We start from the raw sequence: 17,977 nt of genomic DNA, 5'->3' as shown, positions 1-17,977 counted from the left end.
TGCAGCTGGAAATAGCAGGATGAGAGCAGTAAAAGTGAACGAAAACAGTCTAGTCTCAGGCATACAAAAAACAAAAACAAAAAACAAACAAACAATACAAACAAAAAAATAAAACAACACAAAAAAAAAACAATGAGCTGAAACATGCTATAAAGCTTCTTAGAGCAAAGGACAACCGCAGAGTTGGGTGATCAGTTTCTGATGCTCCCACTTCATCACTACAAGCGACTCCTTTCACATTACACATTGCCAGTCGATCTATTGTTACAATAAAAATATTGATTGTAGCCTCTTTAGCTGTATATGAATCAATATTTTTGATATATGAGAAGAAAGTGGTGCCCAGGGGTTGCAGCTCTGACTGTGGAATTTGTAGTTTAGACTGAGGGATAAGAATTTCAGATAGTAATGGAATTGTGCTTGAAGGTGTTTTGGATAAATATGCAGTAGTAGTCTTAAATGATAGAAGAGGCTAAATTTGGTAGATTTTTTGTGAGAAAACAGGATAGTGGATCAAGGAGACTCAATTATTCAGAGCAAGATGGGAGGGGTTTTCTGAGTAGACTCAGGTAGAGGAGTAGTGGAAAAGATCAGATCGGTTTTTGCTGTATGTGCTTGTAGAGACGATTGAGGGAAAGCTTTCAAGAGTCATGCAAATGGAATAGAAGAATCTAAGGGCAAAGCCAAGAAGAGTTATAAAAAATACATAGAAAAAAAAAGCTAGCACAGTTTTTGCTGTAGAGCACAGCCAGGGAGAGTTATTCAAGAATAAAATATTTTTTTTATTAAATCTTTTTATTAGTCACTGACTTAAAGGTCAAAGTGAGTTGTTCTGTGAGGATTTATCCAGCTAGTGATGTTTTGCTTTTTGTCATTGTGAGGGACTGAGCTGATGGTGTGAGGAGCCACAGGTGGGTTTTCAAATAAATACAAAGCAGGTAATAGTTTCATTCAACCAAATATTAAGCATACAATTAAAAAACAAAAAAAAAAGCAGTGAAATTCTGGTCCCATACAAGAGGTCAGTTAAACAGAACTTAAAGGGCCAGTGTGCAATATTTGGCATGGTTTATTGTCAAATCTGAATCTGATCTGAATATTCTACCCATTAATATGTTTATACAAGTGTATAGCAAGGACCTTGCTTTAGACAGGTCGTCATCTTGCGCCGCCATCTATGTACGGCAGCCCAAGCGGAAGGAAGGAAGAAGGAGGAGGAAACAGCAGAGAGTGTTAGTAGTTCGTCAATAGAGAGTAGTGAAAAGTTTTTTTTAGTTATAAAGTTTGCGAATGGACCACACTTACCACGTAACAGGAGAGAATGAACCCGAACCGTCATCTGCGAGGAAAAGAAGACGCAACTTCACTCCTTGTGATGCACTCTCTGCGGCGCTTTTCCTCCTGATGATATATCTCCCCAACGATGGTAGCAGTAGCACCAAATCCCATTCTGTGCAGCAAAATGGGAGTGGAGGATTCAGCCTCTCTTCTCGCCCACTCAGCATCAAACACATGGAGTTCCTCATCTGTATGCTCCGGCTCAAACAGGTATGGCTCTGGATCTGTGTCCGCTACAAGAAACTCTTCAAAATCGCGTTCAAAGTCGTCCATTGCAGCTACTATAGTCCAGAGATATTGCTAGGCTAAATAAACAGCTGAGTTTTGTTTACAGGCTACGCTGTCAGTCAGTGTGCGGGCTGGAGATTGGTGGAGCAGAGAATGTAAGTGAGTATGTGTGTATGAAGTGTGTGTGTTATGCCAGAAGAGTCAGAGTTTGGGACGGAGTCTTTTACCCCCTGGAGTGTTACCGGAGTTTTTGGAGTGCTCAAATAAACTGTCCTTTTTCCCGAACGCTACTCTGGTCTCCTGCTCGAGAGGGATTCATTACAATATCGTAACATGGTTTAGATTTCTAAATAAATATTCACCTCATCGCTAGATAGACCTACTCCTGAAAAACTTGTGTCTGTGCAAGGCTTTTGTCCCTACAAGGCCACCGTCATTTACCCGACGGGAGGGGTGAGCGAGTGAGCCCTGCAATCTAGAATTTGACCACTGATGTCGCTGTTTTCAACCCATTTTACACACTGGCCCTTTAACTCAGACTGACTAAACTGATCTAGCAAGACAGAAGGAGAAAAACCTATATAACGGCTGTTCAGACCAAACAAAGGGGGGTAGCAAAGTAAAATACTTACAACTAAACTAACAGTTAAACATCTGGACAATTATTATGTTAGAATAAATATTTAGGTAATTAATCCAAAACATTAAACACAAAAAACCCTTAAGTTGGCGAAAAAAATTAAACTAAATAAACTTGAAATCTCAGTCCCCCCCCACGATGTGACGGTCACTTGGTATGTTCCAATTGGTATTTCCTGTATTTAAAGCATCTGCCTTCGTAGGGCAAAGTGAGCTCGAGCGTGTCGGGACGCCTCCACCGACAGCAACCAGAAATGGCACCTACTGCTACGGTAACTCAAAGAAATACTAATTACAATGACCTAATGGAAACTTATATTAATGCAACCAAAGCGTGACTGTACAGAAGTTAACTAAATGTACACACTACAGACAGAAACTTAAGTGCAGCCTAACTGTAATCGCCACTGCTAGCATTAGCTACATAATTGAGTAACTATAAGGTATGAACAAAGGGCAATGTACATGACATCAATAGGTCAACTAAACTCAAAGGAGGAGAAAACGTGATAGCAGTTGCAGCCATCACAGTCATCACTAAGTAAGAAGCTGCTTGCTGATGGCTAATGGATCATTTTGAATCCTTCAGGCTCTGTTGTTATCAGTGGAAAGAGACTGTTAACAGTGTGCGTGGGATGCTTAAGGCTTGGTGAAGGCTACAGTGTTTCTCTCTCCTTTTTTTAATCTTCTAAAGTCCATCCAAGTTACTTAGCTTTGGTGCAGGACTTGAACACACCAGTACTGTGTGCTGGCCTTGATCAAGGTTAGATTAATTAATGCTAGTTATGCAGCTATGATGGTCAGACTGATTATGCAGCACGGTCTTGTCTCTGTTGCACTGAGTGCACTTTGAGATCGATCTGTCCACCCAGCCTGTATAAAAAAAACAGACAAGCAGGTACTTCTGTCGACAGACTGACACTGTGTGTTTTGTTTAGTCACATTTTTATCATATTAAATGTCCTCTATGTCATTGTGGTTTTATAATTTAAAAGCCTGTAACAAACTTTGGCTTGCTAGGACATGCTCATGAGGATATTCATACACTGAATATTTTTGTTCTTCGGCTTAGTTGTATCTTAAATCAAAAACATTGTGATGTTGCTGATGATGCTGTTGAAAGATGGACTTACTGATTTATTTATGGATTTAATGGATATATTCTATGTGTATATTGCAACTATGCTGTGCAGTATTCTGTTATCGCCAATCCACTTGAAAATAAAATAAAATAAAAAATTGGTCAAAAAAACAAAACAAAACAAAATGCTCATTAAAAGCTGCTAAGATGATGTTGATTTTACAGATGGACCATGACAGTGACTGACCTGAATGCTTTCAAGCTTTGATCGTTGCCATGGTAATCAATGTCCAAATCAATATTAGAATGCTCCGTTTTATCCCTGTTTATCCCATAAATTAAGAAATAGTAATTCAACATAATGAATTATGCATCATCATGGGCCTAATTTTGTGACTATGACATTGACTACACCTGCCAGGCTTTCACATTTGCATAATGTCAAAACAGTCAAATGTCTGGAATAGGTTAAGAATTTATATCACCCCCAAAAAGTGCCAGATATGCCAAAGGAAACTGGCATATTGCAAACCTACTTCGAGCTTGGCAAATCACCTGAAAGCTGTTAAAAACGCTCAGCCATCTTGCAAAGTATTCTTTTTTCCTAGCTATTATGGCGAATGTTACTGCGACTTGCATGCTAACAAAGTGGCTAATTGTGCTGTTGTTTTCAGTGCATGGACTGAAAACTTTAAAAAAAATGTCCTTGTCTCTTGTTTACCCCCCATCCCCACCCTCTCGAAGCTCTGATTAATCTTGGATATTTCTCACTGATGTGTCAGTGCCCAAAAACTGTTATTCAGGATAGCCCTACAGGGAAGAGTCGTACCAAAACATGAGGCATAATGAAGGAAAAAAAAATCATGCTGCTGGAGTCATGCAACCATTTCTGTACTCACATGTGGCAGAATGAATTTAATTTTGATGTGATTGCAGCTGCAATGATTATGGATGACCTTCATAAATCGTACCTGGAAAAATGTAAAACAGGTAATTTATAATGATGGATTGCGCTCAACAGCACAGCAGTATGACTCTGCAAGGTGCTTTTGTAAAAAAAGGAGAGCCTATGGCTACCACTTAGTAAGGGAAACCACCGTTATACAAGTGTTTATCACTTTCACCAACTCCACTGTCGCCATGTAGACTGTCCTGCGCATTGGCTTATCAGTCACATGACTTTGCCTGTCACCCTCAGATTAAAAGACTGTTAACCCTGTCATGAGGGAGAGGGGGTTTGACATCAAAGAAAGGCTTGTCTAAATGTAAATAGGAACAGCATTTCTGGGTGCGCTTACCCTCCTCCTAGTTCTCTCAGCTGTAATGGATAACACTGCCAAGCCTGCAATTACTCACTGTCTCTCGCCTGCACTGTTTTCATTACACCCTCTTGGATTAGTCCCTTGGAAAAAAGAGAGGGGGGAAAAATTAAAATGCATGCTTTTTATGTTGATGTTTTGATAACCCTTTTGAAGATCTGACCTCAGCTACATCTTGGGCTTCCACCTTCTCATTGATACTGCTGGTATGCTGAAGAGTTAGACCTGATCATTTAATTGATACATTAAAAACAGTGATTCAATTTGCATTTAAACGGAATTCAAAATACTAATAAATCTGTGTGAAATGAAATACATTTGGGATGCATATTAAAAATGGAAAAAAATGACATGCATTTTAAAAATTACATACTAATCTAGTTGAAAAGTAATTAATCTTTTAAGATGAAATAATAAAACTGAATTCTCAGTTGTCACACTTAATAGCAAGTTAATTACCATTTTCCATAATAATGGATGAATTCAATTTAGAGGCTTCAGTTTCAAGTACGGGGTATTGACCCTCCTCACAGCAGACGTTTTTATTTGTCACAGTAGTAAAAACACAGGTGTTACTAATAATAACACTAACGATGGCTCTGGTATTGTGCATGCTGGCTCACTGTCACACCTGATGGAACTGAGCCATCGTTAACAAAATTTGTTTCACCTGTGCTGTAACTGCTATGACAAGTCAAAATGTCTGCTGTGGAAAAGGTCTACAACAGGACCCTGACACCAACGCAGGTACATGAAATTCAGATCATTAATTATATTAGGCTACTTACTCCTGTGCTTTTCCTACTATTGCATGTTAAATTGCCCTCTATGAAATTCATCTCAGGTATGTTTGTGAATACAGAGTTGAGCAATCAATCGTAGTACGCAGCTAGCTAGCTAGCTTCCCTGAAAATGGTAGCTAAACACAGTTAGCTCAGCCTTTTCAACTTTATCAGGTAATTTTCCATATACTGCTTTTCTCTTCACAGGAGTCTCAGCTTTGTAAAGACCTGAAGCACAGTTCGACAAGGCTGAGGACCATTCTTGGCAATGCACACTTTCAGTAAGTCTCAAATTGCTCTGAACCATTGCATTCAGGGATGTGTCAACAATGGAGGGCATTGCACAATTCACATGAGAAGTAAACAGTGTCAGCAAAATTGCAGAGAACATTGAATACCTGCGAGCGTTTGGTCTGTTATTACAGATATTTGATTTACCCAAAAAACAAGCATAATTTCTCACCTGACTTTTTCATCGTTGCCGTCTCTCTTTCCAACCTGTAGAATATGACACAACCACTGATGTTGTCACGGTTCACACTTCAGGTGTGTCAAAGTGGTTGAAAATTAGGTGTGGGAACCAGAACGGAACCAGTTCCATGTTAGTGAAAAAGATGTAATAGATAGCAAAGTCATGTCCTAAACATGAACCTCAGATACAGTCTATGCTAAGTGCCCATTATCAACATGCTCAATGCTCATTGGTGTGTGTAGCTACTGTGTATTAAATCCTATCAATAATTCAGGGTTCCTACGCAAGTATGGAAAGTATGGAAAAGTATGGAAATAAATTTGATCAATTTCCAGGTATTAAAAAGTATGGAAAATGAAAAATAAAGTATGGAAAAATATTTATGTTTCCAGACTCTTACCACTGTTCTAAAATACTGTTTTCTAAAATAGAAAATTAGGTATTTCCAAAAATAATTTAATCAATCTGGATTGTGTTTTATGCCGGGCCAGGCACATTTTGTGTGAGAGCAAACGTCTCAGAAAACATACCGCCCCTTTTACCTGATTGACAAGTGGTATGACCAGTCCGCTACATGCTGCACTATGTAGAGGAGAGGAGAGAGCTCTGTCTTACCTCTTCATAAACTAAAGTCATATTATTTTGCGCGACGGACGCTTCATATAATAACATAACAATATAGGCCTACTATTTATGGTGTTATGTCATCGTGTCATTTCTGTCTCTACATGGTCACGCATTAACAATTCTCCTCTGCTCTCTGTATCGCACACGGCGGAGTTCCACCACACACACAGGTTCACAGTCGCTAGAGCGGCTTGGGCCACATTTTCCTGACCAAACCTGACCCCGAGCCCAGTGCAGTTTGTCAGCTGACAAAGTTATTGTTATGGATACTGTGTAAATAACCAGCAACAAATGCACAGACAAACATGCTGCTCGCACAGCAGCGCAGCACGACACTCTTGGTGCTGAGCTTGTGTTGCGTTCAGGCGTTGTCACGTAAATAACAACTTCCAGCATTTAAATAGGTCATAACACTAAACAGCAGCATGTCAAGTGACTTTTTACTTTTATTATATTCAATAAAATTTTATTTTTCTAAATCTTGAGACACCTCATATGTAAGCTAGACAGACATTTCACCTGCTCATACTGTGCACAAATGTACTGTATGTACTTAGTCCTAAAGAGCCCTTCTGGTGCCAGTAGATACATAGAAACATCCCAGCAGGCTGTGCTTTGCAAGCATACAAAAAAGTTTCACGCATGTGAAAATTATTTTTCATGCGTGTGCTTCACCTCCGCTGCTACAACTCCATCCTAGGGGAAACACTGCTGTGTGCGTTTTGTGCAACAGGTGGATGTGGTAGTGTACTGGTAGAGTAGAGAGAGAGTAGAGCAGGGCAGAGAGATGGAAGCAAAATATATTAAACCCAGTGTTAATACAACAGAACTGGAGAGAGGGGTGAAAAAGAAATAGAGGTGGGCATGGCTCAAGTAGGGCGCAAAATTATAGACAGAGAAGGACTGACAAAGATTGCCACTGCCACATGAAAGGAAAAAACACAGACGTCTCGTTACTGCATCGCTTGCACCGAGAGTCCCAACCTTTTTGCCTCAGCCCAGACATTGAACTTATCTGAGTTTTTATTTGCATGCCATTATGGTACTTGGCTACAATCGCCTATTAAGAATAATTAAATATGATGTGAAATATGATACACGGATATATTTACTCAGATGTTGCATATTCTCTAAAAAAAAAAACAAAACAAAACGCAGAGAAGTCTGGAAATTAGGGTATGGAAAAGTATGGAATTTTTAAATTCCAAATGTGTAGGAACCCTGATAATTTGATATTCATTTATTATTACTACTGCTAATTTTTAATGATAACTGTGTGTAACTAATAGTTTCAGCATGAAAGTCATTTGTGCATAACGATGGGGAAAAATATGACAGAAGCAGCTAATAGCAGCTAGGTGGACAGAAACAAGTAGAAGTTCTAATACCACTGTAACTGTAGAAAGTACTCTATTACAAGCAAAATACGTGCATTACAATGTTACTTAGATAGATGTATGTAAGTATAATCAGGAAAATGTACCTAAAGTATTGAATGTAAAAGTACTCAATGCAGAAAAATGGCTCCTGCAATCATTACATTACAGTTCTGTAGTTATTATTATTGCTGCTGCATTATTTTAAAGGCACAGCTTTACTGTTGTAGTTACCAACCATGATAACGTTGTGATGACTGGTATTGTTTTCATCTAGTGTGTGTGTGTGCGTGTGTGTGTGTGTGTGTGTGTGTGTGTGTGTGTGTGTGTGTGTGTGTGTGTGTGTGTTTGATCATGGCCAAATGTGGTCTTGGTGACAGGAATTGGAGCCATAGAGGCGGTTTTTTGAGTATTGTGCCAGGTCTTCATATAGCCCTCATACTGCCTTGCCATTCTGTATGTAAGGTACATTTGCAGAACGGTCCCGCCTCTATGTAGGTTACGGAGGTAGTAACAGTGCCGAAATGATTAGGGCTGCCACGATTAGTCGACTAATCGATGACTAATCGACTATTAAAATAATCGGTGACTACTTTAGTAGTCGACTCAGTTTGAGTCATTTTTCATAGAAAAGTACTATAAAAGTACCCCAAAATACTCTTACTGCAGCTTCTTACGTTCAGATATTTGCAGCTTTACACACTCTCCCATGACAGTGAACTAAAACCCTTTGGCGTGAGTATGAAACAAAACATTAGATGACTTAATTTTGGGGTTTGGGCGAGACAGACCGACATTTTTCAACATTTTAACCCATTTTTCGATGAAATGATTAGTCGACTAATCGAAGAAATAATCGACAGATTAGTCGACAATGAAAATAATCGTTAGTGGCAGCCCTAGAAATGATGTCTATAAATGGGACAGCCAGCAGGACGGGATCATCGGCAGCATGGGTATGCTGTTTTGATGATGTGTTATGCATGCAACCCACTGTGGGAGATTCAGCTGACACCATGAGAGGCTACCAAAAATGTTTTGTAAATAGTGAAAACACTTAGTTCCTGGAGCTCCTTACTGTCCGAGCAGAGGACGTGATCAGCTTCATATAACAGAAACAGTAAATTATTGTTATTGCCATGTTATGCTGTTGTCATCGTTTATAAAGCGCTGCTGACTAGTGTGTTAAATGTCGCACTAGAGGCCAATGCTATTGTGTTACATGTTATGTCCATCATGCCTCTTTTGATGCTGCGATGCAGGGATGCTGTCTGTAATCACACACGGGAGTGGCATGATGCCATGGTCATCTGGTTCTGTGTAAAAATGCAAAGGTGGCATGAGGAAGGGACTTTGTAGCAGCCCTACAGAGTGATCTCTGTGTAAAAAGGGCTTATGTCTGTATGTCTGTGTGTGTGTGTCTGTCTGTGGCTAGATTTTGTCAAGGCAATAATGTCATGAAACTTTAAAGGTGTGTAGTTGAGACCAGAACGAACACCAAGTTTTAAGATGGATGTAGTCTGAGCAAGGGCATTGAAAGTAGGGAAGGGGCTATTGGCTCCCACACTTTATGCCCCTGGCCAACACTTGCTTTAAATTGCAGACCACTGTTTCGGTTGGAGTGATTCCATGGCAAGATGGGCTTTAGTTTTAACTACTATTAATCTGCTGATTATTGCTTTAACTATCCAACTTGACATCTGCACAATGTTCATTTTGTCCAATCAGTGTTTCAAATCTCAGAATTGAATTAATAATTGAAAGGAAAAACACCAAGTCCTAACATATGAGAAGCTGGAACCTTGAGATGTTTTTGCATTAAAAAGACTTAAAAAATTGTCAGTCAACCAATCGTTGCAGATGTACTTGTATATAGTGTTTGGTATTTAAGTTTATAGCAAAGCATCAATTTAGTGGAGAAGAAGTAGAAAGTGGCATGAAAAGACTCAGGTACACTTATCTTACATTTTTACTCAAGACCAGCACTTGAGTAGTGGACATCGCCTTTAAAAACCATCAGGACTTTTTTATGTTCTTTGCATGGCCACCGAAGAAGTTTGACCTCTAGCATTGGTTCATTTTTACACACCCATAAAAGAATCAATCATCATCTTCACCAAGACTGTCTAGTTCAAGGACAAAATGTAGCGCATCATTCAGCGAAGCACAGTTTATCTGCTGTCAGTTCCTCCCCAACACCAGTGAGCCCAAAATCTCAAACTATGTGCTGTCACACCACGTTGGTGGTCTCGCTCAATCATTGCGAAATCCCACCACACTGACAGTGAGTGTGTTGCAGCCCTCCCTAACCAGCCACATCCCGTTACATGCATTGAAACAGAATAATAAAGACTGTCCACTCAACACATCAATCAAGGCAACATGTCCTTTTCATCCAAAGTTTGCTTTAGATGATTAGTAGCATCATGAAAACAAGCACATTAATAGCAATAACAATACTCCCACAAATCCATACTGAGTTGCATCTGAAGATTCATTCTTGACCTTGGCAGCAGCAGTTTGACAAGAATAAAAATCTCACCACAAGGGCCACATACATGTTAATTCCAAAGCAACCAAAACACTACAAATAAATAAAAAGAATATATCCTGTATATAACCAATCCCACCACCCATCATTAAACTCTTTCTTACTTTTCATGAAGTTAATCACACCTTTGGAAATCTGGCTTGTTAACATTAATTAACAATTTATAAAAGTTGTACTTCATCTCATATTATCCTTAACAGTTTTGACAGCTTTTAGGTTTTGTTTTGTATCGCTTTGAATCTCACTCTCTGTTCCTATAATTACTATTTTGACAGTGGAATACATGCTATTAATTTGGCTGCCACTGTTAACAGTTTTATAAAGTCATGCACACTCTGATTTTTACTCAATTTTTAAACCATCCATTGCTTTTATTTAACAGGATATTTTGAATGAGACCTGCACACTCAATTACATGCCATTATGCTCTTAGAGAAATTGTTCTTTGTGTAAATGTTGAAAATAACAGAGTGTTTTCTCTTACCCATTTATCCCTCATACTTTTTAAGCAAATATTGTGTAACATGCTGCCTTGTTTGAACTTAATTACTGCTGCAAATGTCAGGGGGTCGGTGATATGTTCTATTTTAAAAGTAGACGATAAGCTATCTCCTTCACCATAGCTGGGGTGTAATTAACCAGATATTCCATTGCATGAAGAAGCTGATAGCAATAAGTTCCAATAGCACTTAATATGATAAGTGAATTTAACCGCAACCAATTTAAGATACAGCTTCAGGAGCTTGCCTTTGGCTGACACTGACATGTGAGGTTAAATGCGTCAAAGGCAAACAGACAGGCAACCTGATGGAAAGCCTGATTGGTACTTGGAAAGAGCAGCTTTAAATAAAACGCATAATCAGATAGCAAACCGCAGGCAGCCAGCCATAGTGCTCTGTGTGATTCTATGGATGGTAAAGAGCATCCAGACGCTGAGATGCAGAGAGTCAGCTATCAGCCCCGGCAGCGTGGGGTGATTTGAATTTACTGTCAGGATTAATGCCATCCCTAGATTTCGATTTGGTCTGTGGCTTTTCAGTTTGTGACTGATTATTCAGAGAGTGTTTTCCAATCTGTGCAGCTAAGGAGCATACTATGGGGGTTTTCCTCAATGTGCCCCTTTTCTTGAGGGGTAAACCTCAAGAAAGGCATGTCTTGCTCTTGCACTTCAGAGTGTGGCATTGTTGTGTGTGAATCTCAAAATGAAATTCTTTGTGATAAATGAAGAGAGAGGACAACAGTGGAAGTTGGCTCTGATTTTTTTTCATCCACTGCTTGAGGACAAGAGTTTTGTCTGGATAGTCTTTCCACTTCATAAATTAGCAATCTTGCTCTTTTAGGAACTGATAAAATCTTTTGGCCCTCCTGTACCTGAAGAAATCTGGAGTAAAGGCTCATTTGCTGTCAGATTAATTAACGTTGTCCTGCCTATAATCATTGTGTTAGATGCTGCGCAGTACAAACTATTACAGCATGATGGGTCAGCTGTTTTGTGGCTCTTGTCAAAAGGAAAGTTTCTTATTTTTGAAGAGCAAGTGAGGCAAGTTGACGGATACTGAAGAAAGAGGAAAAATCCAATTATCCTAGGTTATATTTCTCTTTGGATAAAAGTATGGGTGGCAGAGGGATGTCAGAGCAGAATGACAGGAACTCAAGGGGGTTATCACTAGCTCAGCCAATTACCCCACAATGGGTCAGAGAGAAAAGTACGGGTCAAACAAAAGGAGTCCATCAAAAATGCAATTATAGAGGACATGAAACAGCCAACAGATAAGCTTGTGTCCCAACAGTGAGATACTCCAACATACAATTGATACAGAAAGAGGACAATGGTGGTGCCTCAGCCCGTCTGGTCATTAATAAGCATAATGAATTACAAAATATGGAATAAAGATAGAACAGAGACAGTAATATTGTATACATCATTTATATGTCTAATGACAAATGCAATGAGATGTTTTGCTGAAAAGGGCATACCACCGATTGTATGAATCAAAATCACTTCATTAGTCACAAGGAATACAACTAGGCTGATAGAAAAAGGGAAGACTTCTATGATCCCACTTTATCTTAAAATGTACCCGAGGCAGCCGACCTGCAGACAGTGAGTCTTATTCATGAAAAGTGAGTAAATCTGTGTGTAGATTTGCACATAAAAGCCTACACTACTAAAAGCCTACTCCGGATTCAGGAACGCCGCGGGAAGCTCAGATTTGATCTTAAACACGTGTGTATGATCATGAATGCCAATCCATTGTAAAGTGACAGTGCGCTCCCGGTAATCAGCAATTAGCATAAATCCCCGCCCATGAATAGCCAATGACCACCATATAAGGAGGTGTAGGTGCATCCAGTCAACCTGTCAGTCATGGCGCAAAGAAAGAACGAGAGAGAAAGAAAAAAGAATTTTTCCGAAGCTGAGATCGAAATAATTTTGGGTGAAGTGGACTTAAGAAAAAACATTTTATTTTCTTCAGTTAGTAGTGGTGTGACAGGGACAGGCAAAGCGAAGGCCTGGAGGGAGGTAACAGATGCTGTTAATGTTGTATCCGTACAAAGAACCATGTCAGAGGTGAAGCGTAAATGGTTTGATATGAAACTGGAGGTAAACAAACGCATAATCACACACAAAAAAAATACAGCGGTCACCAAACAAACAGAAGATTCATTTGTGGGGTTTTGAATGAAGTGGGAATGCAAAACTAGAGATGTTTTGTGTGTAATAAACTCTAAATCAGTGATGGCTGTCGGAATGTAGAGCTATTTAACATTTATTTTAACAAATGATACGGATAACATATAGCCTACAGCAGTTTGTATGCATTGTCTTCAAATTATTTGAATCTTAATAACCTAAAGCTCTGTTTTATACAACGTAAATTAAACAAAAATCAGATTTATTCAAGCCACACAAAAAACCAAACAAAACAAAAAAAGTCTTGTCTCAAATAATTCTTGCTCGTGCTCCTTCGTGGCTCCACCACCTGCTGCTCCTGCTGCCCCTGCTGAACCCAGGCACCGAGGCCGAAGAGGCTGTGATCCGGCTGTCCTTACGGATATTTTTATTATCATCATTCAGCGAGTGGTCAGGAGCAGGAGTAGATTTTGTTAGTAGCTACGAAAAGATCGGAACTACTAAAATATTGATGAATGCGGACATGCACGTAAATTTCCGTCTGCAAACAGTGTACACACAAATTCCTTCTGCTCACGTTTCATGAATGAGACCCAGTGAGTCTTATGAGTCCATCAGTAACAGCGCCAGGTCACCATCAGTCGAGCATCCCTCCTCCTCTTTCAGCTCTCGCCAGCATGTGAAAGCCGGGCCAATATTAATCCTTCATTGAGCTCTTGTTTAATCGCTCTCCCGTTTTCTTTTCTTTGTCTCCTCGGACAACACTTTCACCGTCTTCCTTTTCTTTGTCACTTCAGCCATGACAACCACGTCTAACTTAGTTCACCTCAGTTCAGCTACGCTACTCTAAAGAGAGGAGGGGGATATGACATATGCCGTAAAGCAGCCAGATTTTGTAGTCCTTTTTGTGTCTGGGTTCCTACCCGAACCCCAAAACTGCATAGTGCCAGTGCAAGTGAAACAGACGCTCTTAAGCAATGATGGAGGTGTCATCCAACCTATTGTGAGTTGATACACCATCACAAGGATCTTGGATATATATTTTGAGGGCTCAAAAACTCCATTGTGTTGCTTTAAGAGTGCATAGCATCAGTGTCGTTTTGTCAGTAGTGAGTTTGCTACGTTCCACAAGCTCTCTCAGCCCTTTCAATCTTTTAAATACACAAATAAACATCTCTGTTCAATGCCACAACCATATAAACACAAGCAAAATAGCTGTCACCAACGTACCTTTCAGTCTTTCAATCCAAAATGGTACGCCAGCAGTTACTGCTCACTGATGTGTGTGAGTGCTTTGTGCTAAAGTTAGCTGCTGAACGTGTGGCTATCGCCGCGCAGCAGCTATCATTTTTCAGTACGGAGGCTAAGTGCTCTGCAATAAACTGTGTGACTGCACTGACCACGGACTGCTAACAAGAGTCTCTCGCTGCACAGCGGCTCATTCTTCAATTTGGGGGTCATGTATGTTACTGTGCTACTGGGTCAGCTGCTAAGGAGAGTCTGTAGCTGCGTGGCGGCTCGTTATTTGGCTCTGGGGGCATGCGTGATTTGCTACTGGTTCCTCCTAACGTGATATCGAAATCTAAGTTTATATACTTGGAGATTTAAAGCACCAAGTTTGTTAATGAACCTTTTCATATAGAGCAGATCAAGACCTCATGAGCATACAAGGCGACGGCAGCAAGGAAAAACTTCTCAAAAGTGAAGAAACCTTGGACAGTACCAGGCTCTGGGTGGGCGGCCATCTGCTTCAGCTGGTGAGAAAGAAAGAGCAAACACATAACAGTGAAAACTGATATTGTGTTTGTCAGATAGATGGAAAATACGATTGGCCCACAGACTAGTAAATGCACTCTGCAGAGGGCCATACATTATCAATAGCAACCTAATTAAAACAGCCATGCACGTTGTAGGTAAAAAGCAATTACATGTTCAAGGCATTTAAGGAGAATGGAATGCTGTCTAAAAGAACGACTGCTGAGGATTTCCTTGCGTCAGCAGCTAAAACCAAATCATTTGTCACTCTGGAGTCATTTCGCAGGTATGTGTGGCACCAAAATCAAGAGTGAAACTTTTCAAAAAGACCATTCCCATTCATGTGAGCAATCAGCTTGTCTGCAACTGTTTATTTTTTACAAAAACCTGGGCTTTCCAGATGTTTCATAGAGTGGTCTAATTCTGGTGGCTTCTTAACCGTTGATGATGGCATGCTTGAAATAGAAACTGTGCCAATTCTTGATGGGCCTCATGATGATAAGTTAAACAAAAAACGTGTCTAGTTTTACTTTAAAGGCCCTGCGTACCCACTCAGGTGTTTTGAATTTATCTGGCCAGTTAGAGCTCTAGTCAGGTGGATGTCAGGTGGAGCTATGCTGGGAGCACATCCAAACATGTGCTGGATCCAAAAACAAACAGTTAAGACAAAAGTCAGGCAGAACATCTGCACACTAAACCGAAAAAATGTTGTATTTCTTTTGAAAATGTCTAAATTCAGTCAACATTAGATTGAGCCTGCCTGTGGTCCTGAAAAGGTCTAACCACGCAACTTGAGTGAGGGCCATATGGGAATACAAATTGTTTTCCTTAGGTACGAGGAACAGTGCATTTGATTGAATTATACAATCAAAATAAGATTTTTACCTTTGTCCTTAGTGTTTTCTTTAATTGTTTGGACATCCTGTGATGTGTAAAAAAAATATTTCACTGTGTGGGAACAAGACAGTAAATGAGAATCCTAGAAGTTAAAGGCTTGCGTTTAGCAGACCTTCAGGTTGAAGTGGACATATGGGGTCAGATGCATAAAACTGTGTGTACGCACAAAGCCACAAATATGAATACCCATTTTTTATATCAGGTTTATAAAGCTGTGCATACCCTTGATTCTATTTTATAATTTTCGATCAATGTGGCGCTGAGTACACGTCTAAGAAAGCCTCATTTCAACTCTCACCATCTGCTGTAAATGGATGTAGAAATGCCCTAAAACATATGATTGCATATCAATTGTGCCCATGCACCACTCATTAGATCTGTCAATGAGAGATATGGTGAAGTTCAATTTCACTGACTGTGTCACCATCGCATTGGCAAGGTCCAACAGTGCCAGAGCAGCTGTCATTACACACAGCTGTGGATATTTGTAACTCATCACATGTATCTGCAAATCATTGTGGTGGTAAAATCTCAATCATCGTCATTTCACAGAATGCTCTATAGTCCACAAAAAATAATAACATGATTGGTGAAATTGACAAAGAACCCTAAAAACAAGGTTATCCGTCTCTCAGCAATAGTTAGTCTTTTTCTTAACATAACCCCTGTAGCGATCTCAGGTAAAACCGTGTGAAGCCCTGATCTGAAGTATGTGTGAGGTGTGCACATTCTCGCTGCACCTTCTTCTTTTATATATAACAAGTTATGTTTGGTTTTTGTGCATTGTTTATGCATCTGGCCCATAAGGTAGCAGGGATTATGACTCCAAATAGTCATACTATTCATCCTTCAAGTGAGTTATTGTGTGTTAAAATGTGTGATCAAATGGGGCGTCGGTGACTTAGTGGGTAGAGCAGGCGCCCATGTACAAGGCTGTTGCCGCAGCGGCCCGGGTTCGACTCCAGCCTGTGGCCCTTTGCTGCATGTCATTCCCTCTCTCTCCCCCCTTCACGCTTAGCTGTCCTGTCAATTAAAGGCAAAAATGGCCAAAAAAAACTGTACAACTGTAAAACAACTGTACTTAAGCTGTTATTGTTTAATGTGCCCATCATGCTGCTGCTTCACAGCTCATTTGCAAAGTCTGTTCAGTACCAGCTTCACTCCAGCACTCAGTGGAGTAAAACTTTGCATTCTGTGCACCAGAAAATGCCCAGTGATGTTTGGATGTGGTGATTGGCGAGTTTGACTTTTTCTTGATGTTCATAAAATCCAGCCTTGAATTTATATAGTGATGATCATCATCATTAAATATACCTTGAGGAAATACTGCATGCACCATATGGTGGTCTCATATTGCTTGGTTGTTATACAACAGTGCAGACGATGTAATTACTGTGGCTGCCCAGTAATGGCTGCCCACAATATTGCAGATCCCCTACTATGATTTAACTGTTGGCAGCAGACATTGTGGGCTGCATGCATCCTTTGACTTTCTAAAAGTGAAAGCCATACAGATGTAGAAAAAACGGAGAGGGATGACTCATCAGACCACATTACTTTTTCCATTGCTTCGGGGGTGCTTCGTATACCAGGTTTGTCAAATGTGAGGTAATTTCAAGGCTCTGCGTCTGTGGCAAGTATGCCGCTAAGTGCCGACCTATGTTTGTTGTTGAGCTTTGACTGGCAACCACTTCTTCTTTTTTCTGGTTAGGTGTTTATTCCTCTGTGGTTGGCATATGGTGTTATATGTGAGTCCTTTCCCCTTTACACATTGAATTACGTTTGTGTTTTTGAGACTGATGCACCTGCAATGTGGAGACTTAGAAATGTGCCTCCTTGAAGTGTTGATGGTAGTCAGCATTAGAGTTGCAACGATTTATAAATTAACTAGTGGGCTGACAACTATTTAATTGCTCAGAAACTAATCTGATAATTGATTAATCACTTTGAATAATATTTAAAGCCAAAAAATTGAAATTCTCTGATTCAGCCTCCTAAATGTGATGATTTCCTGGTTTCTTTACTCCTCTATGTCAGTAAACCGAGTATTCACTTTGGGTTGTGGACAGAACAAGACACTGAAAGATGTCATCTTGAGCTTCAGGAAACAATTATTAACATTTTATAGTCCTAACACCTAATACAATCGAAAAAGAAATCAACTTATTAATCGACGATGAAAATAATCGTTAGTTGCAGCCCTTGTCAACATAATACAATTTATCTTTGCAGCTGCATTTGTGAGTGTGTTTTAGGCTACATTCACATGACAGGGCT

Source organism: Epinephelus lanceolatus, chromosome 14, assembly GCF_041903045.1.
Source record: "Epinephelus lanceolatus isolate andai-2023 chromosome 14, ASM4190304v1, whole genome shotgun sequence".
Classification (NCBI taxonomy): domain Eukaryota; kingdom Metazoa; phylum Chordata; class Actinopteri; order Perciformes; family Serranidae; genus Epinephelus; species Epinephelus lanceolatus.
The sequence above is the reverse complement of the archived record's forward strand: the minus strand, read 5'-3'. Positions refer to the sequence as shown.